Genomic DNA, 15493 nt, shown 5'->3' with positions numbered 1-15493 from the left:
GAGCGCTTTGAGCGACCTCAAAATATTTTTAATTTCAAAATATAGAACAATCCTAGGTTGTGAGAACAATAAAATTCCGACTTTACTTATTTTGCACCACCCTAATGCGCATACCCATATATTGTGTGTACAATGCAAGTCGCATGAAACAGCGAAATCGAATTGTGAGAAAACGAAATGTTATTGACCGGAGGAATTGTTTCACGAGGAGCACAACGAACGTTGGTGGAATGAGCAGGCGAGATTTCGAATGTCTATAAGAGAACTGGCTGGGTTGTTCTGCAGTCTAGCAAAAGCGAACGGCGTGTTAACATGTGGAGTACGGCGTGGTCGATTCAAGCAACTGTTGAATTGTGTTTAAATAATTAATATTGAAGTGTTTAAAGTTGAACGCAAGAAATGGAATAACTTAAGTCACCAAAAGCGAAATAAGTTTCCAATGCAAAATTAAAAATCAAGCAATTGAGTTCAAGGAAAATCATGAGTAATTGAGAGAAACATATTCCAAGTTGGTGGAAGAAATTAAAGAAAAGAAGAGCAAAAGCTAAAAACAAAGTAAAGAAATAAAACAGTTAGAAAAGTGATCAGAAAAACAAATTTCAATTATCCAAATAAACTGACAGTATTTTGAAGCTCAGTCCACACATGTTCATACATGCATATGTACTAACATATTTAATACACGGAGCAGGTTGTTAAGATTTTGTTAGAAAATTGGCAAAAATCCACAAATTAATTAAAATAAACAAAAGGAGCTCATAAACTTTCTTTTGTTTATACGGTATAGATGTATGTATTTAATCGAAAAACGTATTAAGTGAAGTTTTGAAGTATCTTCCCATCACTTTTTATTCATGAATTGTGTACTTTGCCATTGTTTATCCATATTTACATATCTGCAAAACGTCTTCGAACAAAAATTACGCGCACAAATTATAAAACAAAAACTTAGAAAACATACGGAGAATTTTACTCGTATTAACAGAAAATAAAAATAACGCAACGACCGGAGCTGAAGAAATTGTTGTACACAAAGGTCAACTAGTGGAAATTAGCAGCGTCAAGCCAAAGAGAAACCAAATAAATACATAGGAACAGAAAGAGCAGCATAAAAGGTTCGTTTTCTTATATTGATCCCTCTGTTGGGTAATAAAAGCGTATATATACATACATAGGTTCACATATATAAAACATGTACTGATGCACATTTTATGCATAATATGCAGTTTGATGAGTAAGAAGGGCTGAGTTCCAAGTTGGTATATTGCAAAGCATCGGCCTCTTTTATTTCTAAACTATAACTGATGGAAATGACAAATTTGCGCAACTAAGTTCCAATTCGGCCTTTGAACATGGTTGCGCATATTGGACATTTCCATCAGTTATAGCTTAGAAATAAAAGAGGCTGATTGCTTTGCCAACTTGGAACTCAGCCAAGATATCGTACATAAGATGATGCAAGATTTAGCCATGCAATGTAGGCCGAATTATCTATTCATATTAAAAATTAATTAAAGTAAATCCTTTCACGATAATTTTTAGGTTTTAAAAAGTATGGCTGACTTCGAAAACGTATCAATACAATGTTTGGATACTGTTATACTGCGGTATTCAAACTGTTTTTTATGCAGAGTTGCGAATCATTGCAACCATATACATACATTGCATATTTTAAATATTCAATATAACAATGAACAATTTTTCTGAATATTCCATTTTTAAAACACCAATGGTAACCAAAAACAAACGAAGCATCAACTTTGTTTCTGATGCGCTGATTGCTTCAGCGATGCATTTCGATAACTTTTCGGATGCGTTTTGGAAAAGTATACATTGTCGCTATTTTGTAGTTCGGCGTTATGGAACATTATACTTTGTACGTATGCAAAGCAATTCACGTTTTGGAAGTCAGCCTATATGTGTATGCATATCGCTCATTTACTTCAATAGTGTTATAACCCAAAAAAGGAGAAAAAGGGCTTTAAAGTTTTAAACTTACTATACTGCCATAGTAAAAATGAATACAAATTTTGTTCTAGTGAGATACTGGTAATCTGTACAGCCAAGGCTTTTCAAACAGGTAGATAGGTAGTAGCATTAGAGCAAAAACAAAATTTTTGTGTATTTTGTTGTTGCTTATGATATCGAAAGTGTCAAAATAGATATTTTCGTTTTAATCAAAGCATGCCATGTGAAATATAGAAAAAAAAAATTTTTGCAACTTTCTTTCATAATAAATTTGTTTGGTTCTCCAAGCGTTGATCCATCCTTTGCAGGGCCTAGTAACCAGCGTTTGTGCTGCTGAGTTAGGCGAACGTTTCGAAAAGCTGCTATTCAAGCGCTTGTTTTGTATGGAAAAAGGTTTCACATGCAAATAGATTTTAACAATTTTGAATTTTTGTAAGACATACCTCCCATGTAAACTTAACCTAAAAACCCCTTAAAATACCATAAATGATATTATTACTTTATGAGGTTCATGGGCGTAGCTCATGTAGCGTATTTTCTTCAATAAACACAGTTTTCGAAAATAAAACCAAATGGAAAACACTCATTGAGAACATATTTTTAATGCAACTTGAATATTTATAATGTTTTAATAAATTTTTTTTTCAAAATTATAAAAATATTTTTTTTAAAAGCTCCAGTTACTACGCTTACAAAAAAAAATCTCCAACTTTCGTCAAATACTTTAAGAGAAAATGAGTTTTGAAAAAAAGATTGGTTAAAAATGTAATTGCTTATAAAAACTTTAAAAATTAAAATTTTTCAAAAAAAATTCTCAGAATCCCTTCACATCTACATATAAACCTCTATACTCACAAATTTACACGCAAAAATTCCAACTTGACTGAAATCCGCCGTTCAATTGAGAAATTTTCACCCAAAGCAGAAAATTTTCCGGTAGGTTGCTTTGTACCTTATAAGTTTTGCAACGTGTTAAGTTAGAAAACCTCTCCAAGGCTCTTAAATACTAGAAAAACTGTCAAATTTCGACAGCAACTGGCTCTCTAATATTAATATATTGTTTTATATGTATTAAAAAAAGGTGAAAGTCAAGCTCAAGCTCAAGAAAAATTACAAGAAATATGTTTCATTATTTTTCTCGAGTGAAAAAGTACTTTGCCGGTGATGCGAATTTTCTTAAAGAATATTCGCTAGCTTAGAGTGCAAAGTTGCTAAGTCCATTTTTTTCAATTGTACAGGAGACACAAAAAACGTTGCTAAGTAATTTTCTTTAAGTATTTTGCAAAACTTTGAATGCAATGTTTCGCGTTTTTCATTTACCCTTTATTAAAAAAAAAATAATAAAGTCTGCTTTTTTACAAATTTTGTAGATAATTTTGTGACTTAGCAAATTTTCTACTTTTTTCTTAAATTTTTTTTGTTGGACTTAGCTAATTTTCCATAAATTTTTCCAATATGTACAATACGAAAAATCCATCTCGTAGGTACATTTGTTAGAACAAATTGTTTAGGTTCTTTTAAAAAAAAAATAAAACAAGTGAACAGTGATTTTGTTGCATCAAATGTTAAAGCTGTTTTTGATAGACTTTATGCTGATTACTATAAGTGACCATCAATTCAACGTGCAGGGATGGTATTTTCAGAGATAGTACTCGAGACTTCTAGATTTAATTTAAGCCAAATATCACCTTTAGTTTCTTTGCTATGGCTTCTTAAATATTGCAAAAAACGCGATTTTTTTACACTTTGACCTCGTTTTTTTCCAAATCTATAGCTGATGGAGACTTTATACTTACGGATTCGTAATCACCATAAAAAAGTCTATCCAAAACAGCTTTAACATTTGATGCAACGAAATAGTTTCCTATTTTTGTTCCCTTGTGTAATAGATTGGCGCTTACACATATGTTAGTGTTTGGTCGAGCTTCTCCTCCGATTTGTGGCGTGCGCCTTGATGTTGTCACACAAAGGGAAGGGACTTACAGTTTTACGCTGTTTTTCTTTGCAGAAATACACTCGGAGGTTTGCCATTGCCTGTCGAGGGGCGACCGCTGTTAAGGATAAATCTTCTCTTCACTGAACACTCACAACTTCTAGAAACACTAGTTTACTTATGTTTATGCACACAATATAAAAATTGCAAATATAGGAAAATGACAAAAAATTTTGTTAAAATTTTTTTTTTTTTTTAAAATAATCTATATATAATTGCTCAGTCATACGACTTAGTTAGGGCGATCTGGTGTAGCTACAGAATTGAGTTGTATATCAAATTAAAGTGCGAGCTGCAATTGCGATTACCGTGTTTGTCACAAAAGTAAAATTGGCAGAAAAATTAATAGTGAGCAGTGTAATCTATAGAAAAATATTTACCAAATATCCGTGGAATTTTGATCTGGATTCGTGTTATTCATAATTTCGAATTTTATTTCGCGAAAGCAAAAAATAAAAATAGCTTAGATCACTTTCTTTTTTAAACACCTAGGATATCACTGACAAATTTAAAGGGCCCAGGATGACGGTAAAATTCAAAATTCTAAAAATACCGGTATACATATTTATGTATATTAAAATTTGTAGAATCAGTGGTAGAATTTTTGTACTGAAAGTGTTAAGAAAGCTTTAGTTTAAAAGCGTGATACCAAATGCCTTTCACCATGAAACGGCGCCAATTTTAAAAGATTATTGCGTCTCAGACTACGGCTAATAAAGCCCTTGGTCGGATATTGTGAAAGGTTGGACTATACCTTAAAAATTACTGTTTTCTAGCGGGCCACTGTACGAAGCTATGCGTAGGGTAAAGCCCTTTAATAACTTCAAAATTATCTTGGGTTATCAGGTCTCTAGCAATACAAGATTAATTGTTGTCTTTCGCGAAGTTCTTTAAATAAATTTTGAGCTAAATAATGAGGTATATTCATGAACATCACGTTTTATTTTTTACTTAAGTTTAAATACTTAGTATCTGCAAGTATTTCTTTAATGCATTCACCCGAATTTCGGGGGGCTATTACTAGTTTGTTTATAATCTGAATGATTTTCATCATATTATTATCATAAATCAGTAATAGCAAGTCTCGCCTTCAATTTGGTAATTATTACGTGCCGATCGAGTAACATTTACCAAAGTTATATCGAAAAACTTAAGTGGATCTCCAGTTTTTTTCTAAAAAAAAATCTCTTCAATTTTATATATAACCTTTAAATGAAAGAACCGGATTACAGAAAAGTATGCCAGGGAGTGACTTTTTTCGTTCAAGCTGAATGCAAAGCAATATCGTTCAATTGCAGAGTCCTCAAAAGGATTCTCCAGGATATGTTAAAGAGTATTGCATTTACCTACCTACAGTTACTTTTTTACATAATGTAATTAACTAAAATATTTATGTAAACACTTGTTGCACGTCCCCTACTTTCATATAACGGCAAATTTAGAAACCACGAAAATGGACTTAAAATGGGCCCTAATTGTATTATGTTAATGTATGCAAATACTTATATTTATGCTTGCAACTACTATTAACTTATCAAACGATTCCTAATCTTTGACAATACATGTTTGACTTCATTCACCACGATCTTGAAAACTGACCAAATCGGCGTGACCAAGTCCATGGTAATTTTAATATTATATAATCATCCGAAAGCATTAAAACGTTTGAAATAAATCTCGTCTCACTTTTTTGTATTTTTCACTTGGTTGCTGAAGTAATGAAGAATTGAAAATTCATAAGGGAAAATTATAGTTTTCTTATTTTTTATTTTAATATCTTTAAAATTTGTAGACTTATTGAAAAATGATAAATAAATGTGAGGTACTAAATTTAATAACCCTTAATTTGATATATCGTCCTGTTTATAACAATTAACGCATTCCATAGATATTACAAGCCAAAGTTTCATTTTCAAAATTCATACACTTTGATTCAATTGCTCGGGCTAAAGATAAGTTTTAAATTAATCTTTCTTGGGCAATAACATTTGGCTTAGACCTAAGACATCATAATAATACTATTACAATACGGTCAAATGCCTTTTATTATCCCCCATACAAAATCGACCCAACCTAATATACATAAATAATGTTGTTGCAAAAACCCTCTATACAAATCGAATTCGATAGCGTAAAAAGAAATATTCATATTTTTTGGACTTATCAAATTTTCTGTGACTACTTTGGACTTAGCAATTTTGCACATCACGGAATAAAACGGGTAGAAATAAAACAAGTAGTTAGATCCTTTCAGGAACGGTGCATTTTCAATATTCCTTGCTTCCTGCATCAAAAACTAATTGTTCATAAAAAGTGGACTTAGCAACATTTCACTCTAAGCTAGCGATATGAAATATACGAGCATTTTTTCACAGAGTTCCAAACGGATTTAAAAAATTGTAATAGAATATTTTTTTATAATTTTTTGAGTGTGTCTTAATGAATTTTTTGTTTTTTTTTGAGAACTGGAAATTATGCTTTAGTCACAAAAGTGACATCATCCCAAGAAAAAAATTGGCATATGTAACTAATAATATTGCCGCTTACACATATTTTAGTGTTTGGCCGAGCTTCTCCTCTGATTTGTGGCGTGCGCCTTGATTATGCCACACAAAGGGGAGGGACCTACAGTTTTACGCCGACTCCGAACGGCGAATGTATTTTTATGAGAAGCTGTTTCTCATGGCAGAAACAGACTCGGAGGTTTGGCATTGCCTGCCGAGGGGCGACCGCTGTTAAGAAAAAACCTTTTTTCTATATTTTTTTGCGATGTTGCTTTGACCAGGGCTTGACCCCAGGCCCTGTGGAGTGGTAGCGCGCACTGCTAACCAATACACCGTAGCGGCCTCCATATGTAACTATACCCAACATAAAAATAATACCTCTTGAGGTTATGTAAGGTCACCTTTTTGGAATAGGCGTGGTCATCCGATACCACAGTCACAAAAACAAAAGTCCGTAATCAGCAAATTCTTCTGGCGTAGTCCCCTTTCGAATCGTGAATTTTACTTATACACAGTACGATTATTCGATTTTTTCCCCAAAGCCGTTTTCGAGTTATACGAAAAAAGGCAATTTGAGAAACCAGTTTCTTAATTTTAAATTCAGAAAAAACCGGTTAGACCAGATATTTGTGTTTATTCTTGCGCGTTTGGATAACGCTTACAGTAAGTCAGAAATAAAAGCAAGAAATGGACGTCCGTAAACCTAGCTGATCCAACTCGCTAAAAATCAATAAAAATTATTTAGGAATTAGGTGTCTTTTAGGTGTTAATTAGGGCCTCCAAAATTAATTTAGGTGCTCTATTGGTTTTCGAGAAATTCGCAAAAATGTGTTGGGGGCTGAGATTTCCATTACGGAACCAATTGCTATTCCGCGTAAAGTATGCTGATTTTTTTTATGAAACTCGGTGGGGATACTAACGGAGGTCTTCTTTAACTATACTTATAACTTTCACAATGTTGTTGCTAATAGTACTTAAGTTATTTGTTGTTAAAATATCCCGCCTACTATCACTACATTTTATTATAACATTACACTTATCACTTTTATTTACACAAATATACTATCCTTAAAAGGTTCGCATGCGTTTGTAATACTTTAATATACAATTATTAATTAATTAATTAAGTAAAACGCGTTTATAAATGTCTTCACAAACGTTTGCACATTTCACAAACAAGCAGAAATAAAAATGGCTGACAGTAACACAAAATGTGTGCTACTATACGTTAAAAAAAATACACCCCAAATAAGTGCGTATAATTACGGGGTATAAAAGCTCAAACAGTCAACGACGTAACGTAGACGTAGGTTGACGCAGACACGATCTACCTTATGGGATTCGCGTGTTAACGAAAACTCACCACCGCATGGCGGTGACGTTGCCATTGCTTCTCTCTCTCTCTATCAACAGTAAATTTGATATGCTGCTACGCACGTCAACCTACGTTTACGCTACGTCGTTGACTAACTGCGCTTTAAGTGTACAATATTTGGATTGGATTGGATTTCGAAAACTGTTAACATCTTGGAAACCAATTAACCGTTTAAAAAATAAGGGACCACGTTCGAAAGGTATTTTAAACATCTTTCGTTTGATATACATATCTTGTGAATTTGTATAAGACATTCAGTTATTTGCAAAAAACACTTGCTTTCTTTTCGCACTTTCTTTTGATGCATTTCACGCATTTTTATATACACGACATTTTTATAAGACCCTACAGGAAGGGAATTATAGTTACCTCATCCTTTCCCCAAGGCTACATCACTGGGGCGGTAGCCCCAGTTGGTGCACACCAAAAGGAGAATTCTATTTGGTAAGGGCTATAATCCTAAAGCGCGGCCGAAGGGCGCCTACGCAGAAAATAATTCATAAAAATCAATACTTCGATAAATAACTAAAAGTTAAAATTTTTATTACAAAATCGCTCGATTTTAGAATGAATAACTTTTTTTTTATCAATACATCGATATTAAATTTAAAAAAAGAAATAAATTATAATGTCCGTTTTTATAGTTTCTCGTTTTCAGTGCCTTTTTTGGGCATTTTTTGTTGTGTGGCAGCACCAACATTTTAGTTCAATTGGTTTGCAAAGCAAAAAGTGAGGTTGAAGTTGACATTTTACAACTTAAAATTCAATTTTCTTAAAAACTATAAGCCTCCGGGGGGGAAGGGAGGGAGGGGTCAGATTTACAATCACAAAAAGCCGCTCTAAACATCCTCATTTTTTTTTAAAGCCGGGTTCCATATTGGAAAATTTTCCCTGTGTTGGTCAGCTAGGATTATGTAAACCTAGTAAGTTTTAGCGGCATTGAAGAACACCTAAAAGACACCTAATTCCTGCACATATGTATTTCGAAAATTTAAAACAAATTTAAAGACTGTTCAGCTGGGTTAACAGCGCTAAGCTAGCTGGAAGCACACATTTTTGGGAATTTCTCGGAAACCAATGGAGCTACTAAATTAGTTTTAGTGGCTTTGAAGAACACCTAAAAGACACCTAATTCTTGCATATTTATATGTATTCTGAAAATTTAAAACAAAAATTTAAAGACTGTTCAGCTAGGTTAACAGCGCGAAGCTAGCTGAAAACACACATTTTTGAAAATTTCTCGGACACAAATGGAGCTACTAAATTAGTTTTGGTGGCGTTGAAGAACACCTAAAAGCCACCCAATTCCTGCATATATGAATATCGAAAATGTGAAACAATAATTTAAAGATTGTTCAGCTGGGTTAACAGCGCTAAGCTAGCTGAAAACACACATTTTTGCGAATTTCTCGGAAACCAATGGAGCTACTAAATTAGTTTTAGTGGCGTTGAAGAACACCTAATTCCAGCATGCATTTGGAAAATTTAGAACCAAATTCTAGCTAGGTTAACGTAAACCACATTTTTGCGAGTTTCTCGGAAACCAATGAATCTACTAAATTAGTTTTTGTGGCGTTGAAGAACACTTAATTCCAGCATATATTTGGAAAATTGAAAACCAAAATGAAAACCACATTTTTTCGAATTTCTCGGAAACCAACGGAGCACCTAAATTAATTTTGGAGGTCCCCATTAACACCTAAAAGACACCTAATTCCTAGATAATTTTTATTGATTTTTGGCGACTTGGGTCAGCTTGGTTTACGGACGTCAAAAATGGGGTATTATGGCTTTAATTTACAAGACAATTAAATGCAATAACTTAAAAGTTACTAGTATTTGGATTAATAGTAAAGCAAACACTATATCTAATAAATATTTTAAAGTTCTGGGAGGAACTGATTTTTTCTTAGTTTGGTTTTTTGTGAGTGTTTTCTAAATATATTCTTCAATCAATTGTTTGCTGAAAAATCTCCAGATTTTCAATACCTTTTATTAAATCATTTCGTGAATCGAATCCACACAGTTTTTACGAAAAATTACTTTAAGCTGAATTTTGCTTAACTGCATAGTTTTGTTTGACAAAGTTTTATTCAATTTGTTTGAAAATTTTAATTTAACAGCACACAGCAAAAAATAAAAACGAAATAAAAAAAAAACTCTCTAATATGGTAAATCTGCAGATATTTTAAATAATCGCATCTTTAATAAATTTAGTTGACAAAGCGCATCTTCCGCATACATAACTAGCTGTATTTTTGCTTAAGGGTATTCAAGCACTTGTTTTAAACGCGAATGCAGCCAAACGAAATGTTCTGTAGTTGATTCAGAATGATCTGTTGATCTTGATTGTAAAGCGAAAGAATCTGTGAAGGGAACTTGATTGTGTTTAAGAGCAAAATTGGTAGAAAAGTTATTTTTGTGATTTCTATAAATTACATGTGCAAAGAATTTTAAGATGAGTTGCATTAATATTCTATATGAAAAACCCGGTTTATTCGATATTCGAAAAATCACGATTCCAAAGAAAAACAGCCCAAAAATGTGTAAAAAAACGGTTAACCGGTTTGGAAAAACCTAGTCAATCACCCTCGTATGTACAGAGTGGGCAGATATGGACAAATGTATACATAAATGCTCAGAATGAAAAGAGAAAACGATTAAGCGATGTCTGTCTGTCCGTCCGTCCGTTCGTCCGTCTCGCCTTGTACACGATAACTCGAGCAAAAATGGATATATGTCACCGAAATTTGGTAAGTAGGTTGCCCTTTATCCAAGGAAGGTTGGGATTGAAAATGGGAAAAATCTGGCATATAACAGTACTTTCGAAATATGCAAAAACTAAGATATTTCCGCAAATACTGGACCCAAACTGTTGAAAGTTGGTACTTGAAGTAGAGTTTTGGCGTAAATTAATACAGCTATGAAATTTTTGCAAACGGCGTGTCCCCGCTCACTTATGATGAAATGCTGTATTTCTGTAGTCCCTTTACCAATTCCCTCCAAACTTGGTGCGAACATTTCCCACTAAGAAACCCGTTGAAAATTTTTGAAATCAGATAAGAACCACGCCCACCTCCGATATAACGGTAATTTTCTGAAATTCGAAAACTACGATAAATTGGTAAGTATTTAAGTTAATTTACTCAAAATCGATATATGCAATGATATATATTTAGGGGAATTTTTGGAATATGGGCGTGGCACCGCCCACTTGCGCCTGCAAATGTGTTTCTCGGTAGCCGGTTTATCAATTTCTACCAAACTCGGCACATTTAGCAACCTTGACGCAAAACGTAATAAGTTGAAAATTGTTGAAATCAGACTAAAATTACTACCACTTACCATATAACGGTAGATTTCAGAAATACGAAAACTCCGATATTTCAATAACTAAAGATGCCAACATACAACAATCTTTTTATAAGACACAAAATTATGTTGCTACAAATAGTATACATACTTTAAATTTTAATGAGAAGAATGAAATTGTTATTAATTATTCTAAAAATTAGAAGTTCGATATAATGTCTGAAAGCTGTATGTGCATTTCTGGGGTAGCATCCAATTTCGACCTGAATTTGTTTTTTGTATAAGTGTAAGCTGAAAACCCTGTTGGCAGAGTATGTTGTGACAGAAGGAAGCAATGTTTTTTTTTGATAAATGAGCAGCTGACATCTGTCATTTTTGGATATGTGCAATGCGAAATGCCCATGCATAATGAGAATACCCCAAATTTACAACCTTCGGAAAGTTGTATTCTTTCTACAAAAAGTTCAAGGTTGCTCTCGTAGTCTTTTGAAGAATATTATAATAGGGGTGTTTTTTTTACCCGCATACATATCTGCGCTTAAAATTTGTATGGAGCTGTGAGCGACAAACTTTGTGTGCTTATGAATAGTTGTTGGTAAAATCAAAATTACTACATTAAGCGTAGATGAATATGCGTGTAAAAAAACACGGCTAATGTTTGGTGACAGGCATATGGTATTTTGAAAATGCTTCGAAGAAATACCCGATGTCTGTTCCCGGTATAAACATTAACCCAAGACTTTTTCAGAGATTTCACAGATTCAAATGTGTGTTTCAATGTCGAAGCACTCTGAAGATCTATGAATGCTTCGTAAATGGATTTTGTACCAAACCGATATTACTACTACCGTCCGAAAAATAATCTGACAAATATTTCAGGTGATTTACCATTTGCCCAGATATAACAATTCACATCTCGTTCGCAATTCATCGCATTCCTTGTATAAGGTTGTTTATAACCCTTTGGATACAGCGGCCAACAACACTACTCGTCAGAAAAAAAACAAGCTGTCAAGCGCAAGCACAACGCTCTTGCATATGTAGGTATGGCACTCCGTACGGAAATCATACCAACTACGAGTAAGTACATACATATGCATACTTGAAAATAGGTAATTGCGTCTCGGTCAAGCTGTTTATAGAACTTTTCTTTCTGTGCAACTCAAACCGACCGCCGTGCTTATTCATACCAAAATTAATTTCGGGGAACCCCGGTGACTTTTCTACGGAACCCTTGGGTTCTGCGGAACCCAATTTAAGAAGCTCTGATTTAGAGTAATCAATACATTTGAAAAAGGCATTAGTTTTTTTGGAGCGTTCGTTATATAGGCATTCGTTATACATACTGGACGACCACTGTATTAGTTGTACATACATATGTATATACATACTTACATATGCATATATGCATGCATGCATGTGCTTGTATTAAAAATATACTTACATACATATATGAACAATGTGTGTGTACATACATACATACATACATACAAATGCATATGCATATGAATGTCACAAGCCCAAGGCTAATACGCTGAAGGAAAAGTCGACTTCTAGAACGATCTCGTGCTAATATTTTTTTTCGTTAATCTATGTACAATGGATCTAAACTAAGCTATTAACTATTTGGGCCGAACTTGTTCTTAAATTTATTATCAACTTTCTAATGCTCCATTGACAATGAGAGCATCCGCCCTTGTGCTGTCGCTAAATAACATGCCCGAGAAGAATATTAATTCCAGGACTATAGACTGACATGCTTCACACAACCAGATGCAGCTGCATGGAAAGATGGTGGCGAGAATCGCAAATTATCAAGAAAATTCGTAATTTAAATGCGTAATGCACTTACTTTTGCAATATTTATTGAAATAGACAGTGTACTGATTATTATTATTGACGGGCATCTCTGCATAATCACGCATTATGTAGGCATCGTTATATCTTGCTTAGGTTCAACAAGCTGTACTTATTAATTCAAGTCCAGAAATGAGTCATAGATATTTTCACGCACAAGCCTGTTGTCTTGAAAAAAAAATAGCGTCATTTTTCTTTTAGCCCACAATTAATCTGTTCGAATCGATATCGAGTGAAAAATATCCAACAGCAAACGATCCGGAAACTTGTTTAATGCGAATATCTAACAGCTAACATCCGCGGATGCGGATGTCAAGTATTTTTAAGAAACAATTATAATCTAGCATAGTGGCGAGATCGTTGTTTAAACAGCGGTTACAAGCTAAACCAGATGTGACAGGTTTTTCTAAAGCTTTTTGAAAATAATTCTTCATCCTCATTCCTTTGGCTTTATCAGAATTTGGAGAACCTGTAACGTCATCAGCATTTTTTGATTGTAGTTTTTGTAATTCATTTTTAATATTTTCTTCTGCGACTTGTTTGAAAGATTTGTGCTTATAGCAAGCTAAATAGGTGGATATGGAAAATAAATTATTATTTTCCAGGAATGAAAATTTTGAACAAAATTCTGTTTTCAAAGTCATGGCTGCCAGCCGAATCGGATCCGAATATTGTAATTTAAAAAAAAGTGCCCTGTTTTTTTATAAGCATTTGAATCTCAGAGAGCTACGTAATTCTTATCTTATTAAAGGTCAGACCTATAGTTTTTTTATTATCGATTCTCTTTATAGCCAGACGTTGATCATTTCTGCTGGAAATAAATATTGAAGGAGTTTACTCTTTGATTTTAAATAGCAAAGAAGGGACAGTTTTACCACAGAAGTTTTTAGCAAAGGATCCAATGTATATCCCTATGAAAAAAAATATTGCCCGACAATTAAACAAAATTACTGTTTTTAAAATTTTTGCTAAAAATAAATTCCCCAAAGAGTTCCCTTTGAAATTATTGAAACGAATATATGCAAAAAAACAAAGCAAATCACGAAAGTTTGGTTAAGAATTACAGTGCACACTTTCTTCCTTTGTGTCTAGTAGTTTTTTTTAAGGTTGGTCCAAAAAAATCATAATAAAGAAAGAAACTAATGCAGGTATTTAAAGCACAGAAAAAAAAATTGTTAAAAAACTATGTTCTCTTTGACGTGCGACAAGGGTCAAGTAGAAGTTGAAACTTGTATGACTGCCCATTGATAGCTCGGTTATATAGCTTAAGAAATAATAGATATGTTTAAAGACATTTTTTTTTATCAAAGGTGATAAGTGTGACATTTGACCAGTTTTGTTACGCAAATACTCCCACGACCACAGGCAAAAATATTGGCTGCAATTTGTCATTTCATTTGCCATATTTATCGGTGCACTTGCAAAACATCCGCATTCGCAAAGCTCCGCATTGATTATTGCGAATGCGAATGTTAAAATTAATGCGAAAGCTCTGCGGTTGCGAATGCGAATACCCAGCAACAACCCTGCTATGAACTATGGATGGTAGGTCTTATTTGGCCACCTTGTATATACATATGCATACATATGCACGTTAAGGCAGGGGTTCCCAACCTTTTTTCACCTCGGCACCCTTGTTGTGCTAAAAAAAATTCGCGGCACCCCTACTCTTCAAATGTCTACGCAAAAAACGAAAATGCAATGCAAACTTTATGCTCCTTTAGCTTTAATGTGAGGACTGAAATTGTTTTGATGGTTTCATTATTTCCTTTAAGTTTATTGGAAGCCTTGACAATTTTACCCTGAAATCATTTGACGCTGAAAGCGTGATGGTGTATTTGTTTTTAACGGACTTCACAAAAAGAAGGTTATCAATTCGTCGGAATATTTTATTATTATTTTTTTCTATGTATGTTGCCGCATAACTTTGGACCACGTTAACCGATTACTATAATTCTTTTTAAAGGAAAGGTGTTATCTGACAGGTGGTCTTATTTGGTTTAAATCCGATCATTGGATCATGAATAGATTAACGATAACCTTAAATTCTTAGATGGGAATTGAACTCGGTTTTGTTTTTTGCTTAAAAATTACTTGTTTATGTAAGCATTTGTTGAAAATGCAGTCTCACATAGAAATGTAAAAGTAACGCCCCTATTACTCAAGTAGCACACTGGTGTATAAATTGGTGTAAATTTATGGATTTTGGTACAAATCTGATTAGATTGAATAAAAAAGAACGTTTTGGTGTATTTGTTATTCCACCAGTATTTCTTTCAAATCAAAATTCTACCTTTGACATTTTGGTACTATTTATTCATTGAGATTAGTACGAAAACTACACCAGCTCCTAAAATGCGCCACTTTTTTCATTTGGTTCACAAATAGCTCCACGTTAACAAATGTCATTAAAATTATTCAGGCGACATTCTGAGTAGTGATGTGCTGAGTTCTCGGTACCCAATACTTGAAAAAAATTTCGGT

General features: G+C 33.5%; 1 protein-coding gene across 2 annotated transcripts in view; it reads left to right on the top strand.

Moving 5' to 3' along the window:
- The first annotated feature begins 264 nt into the window (after nt 1-264).
- LOC108358593 (ATP-binding cassette sub-family G member 4) overlaps nt 265-15493 on the top strand; it is a 199732-nt gene continuing 184503 nt past the window's right edge. For both annotated transcript variants that reach the window (XM_017610015.1, XM_017610014.1), the window contains exon 1: nt 265-1115. The gene's annotated coding sequence lies outside the window, so the exon portion shown is untranslated. The remainder of the gene's footprint in view (nt 1116-15493) is intronic.

The sequence above is a fragment of the Rhagoletis zephyria genome, unplaced genomic scaffold (genome assembly GCF_001687245.7).
Source record: "Rhagoletis zephyria isolate East Lansing unplaced genomic scaffold, Rhagoletis_zephyria_1.1 Rzeph_scaffold_00272, whole genome shotgun sequence".
NCBI classification, from domain to species: domain Eukaryota; kingdom Metazoa; phylum Arthropoda; class Insecta; order Diptera; family Tephritidae; genus Rhagoletis; species Rhagoletis zephyria.
The sequence above is the reverse complement of the archived record's forward strand: the minus strand, read 5'-3'. Positions and strand labels throughout refer to the sequence as shown.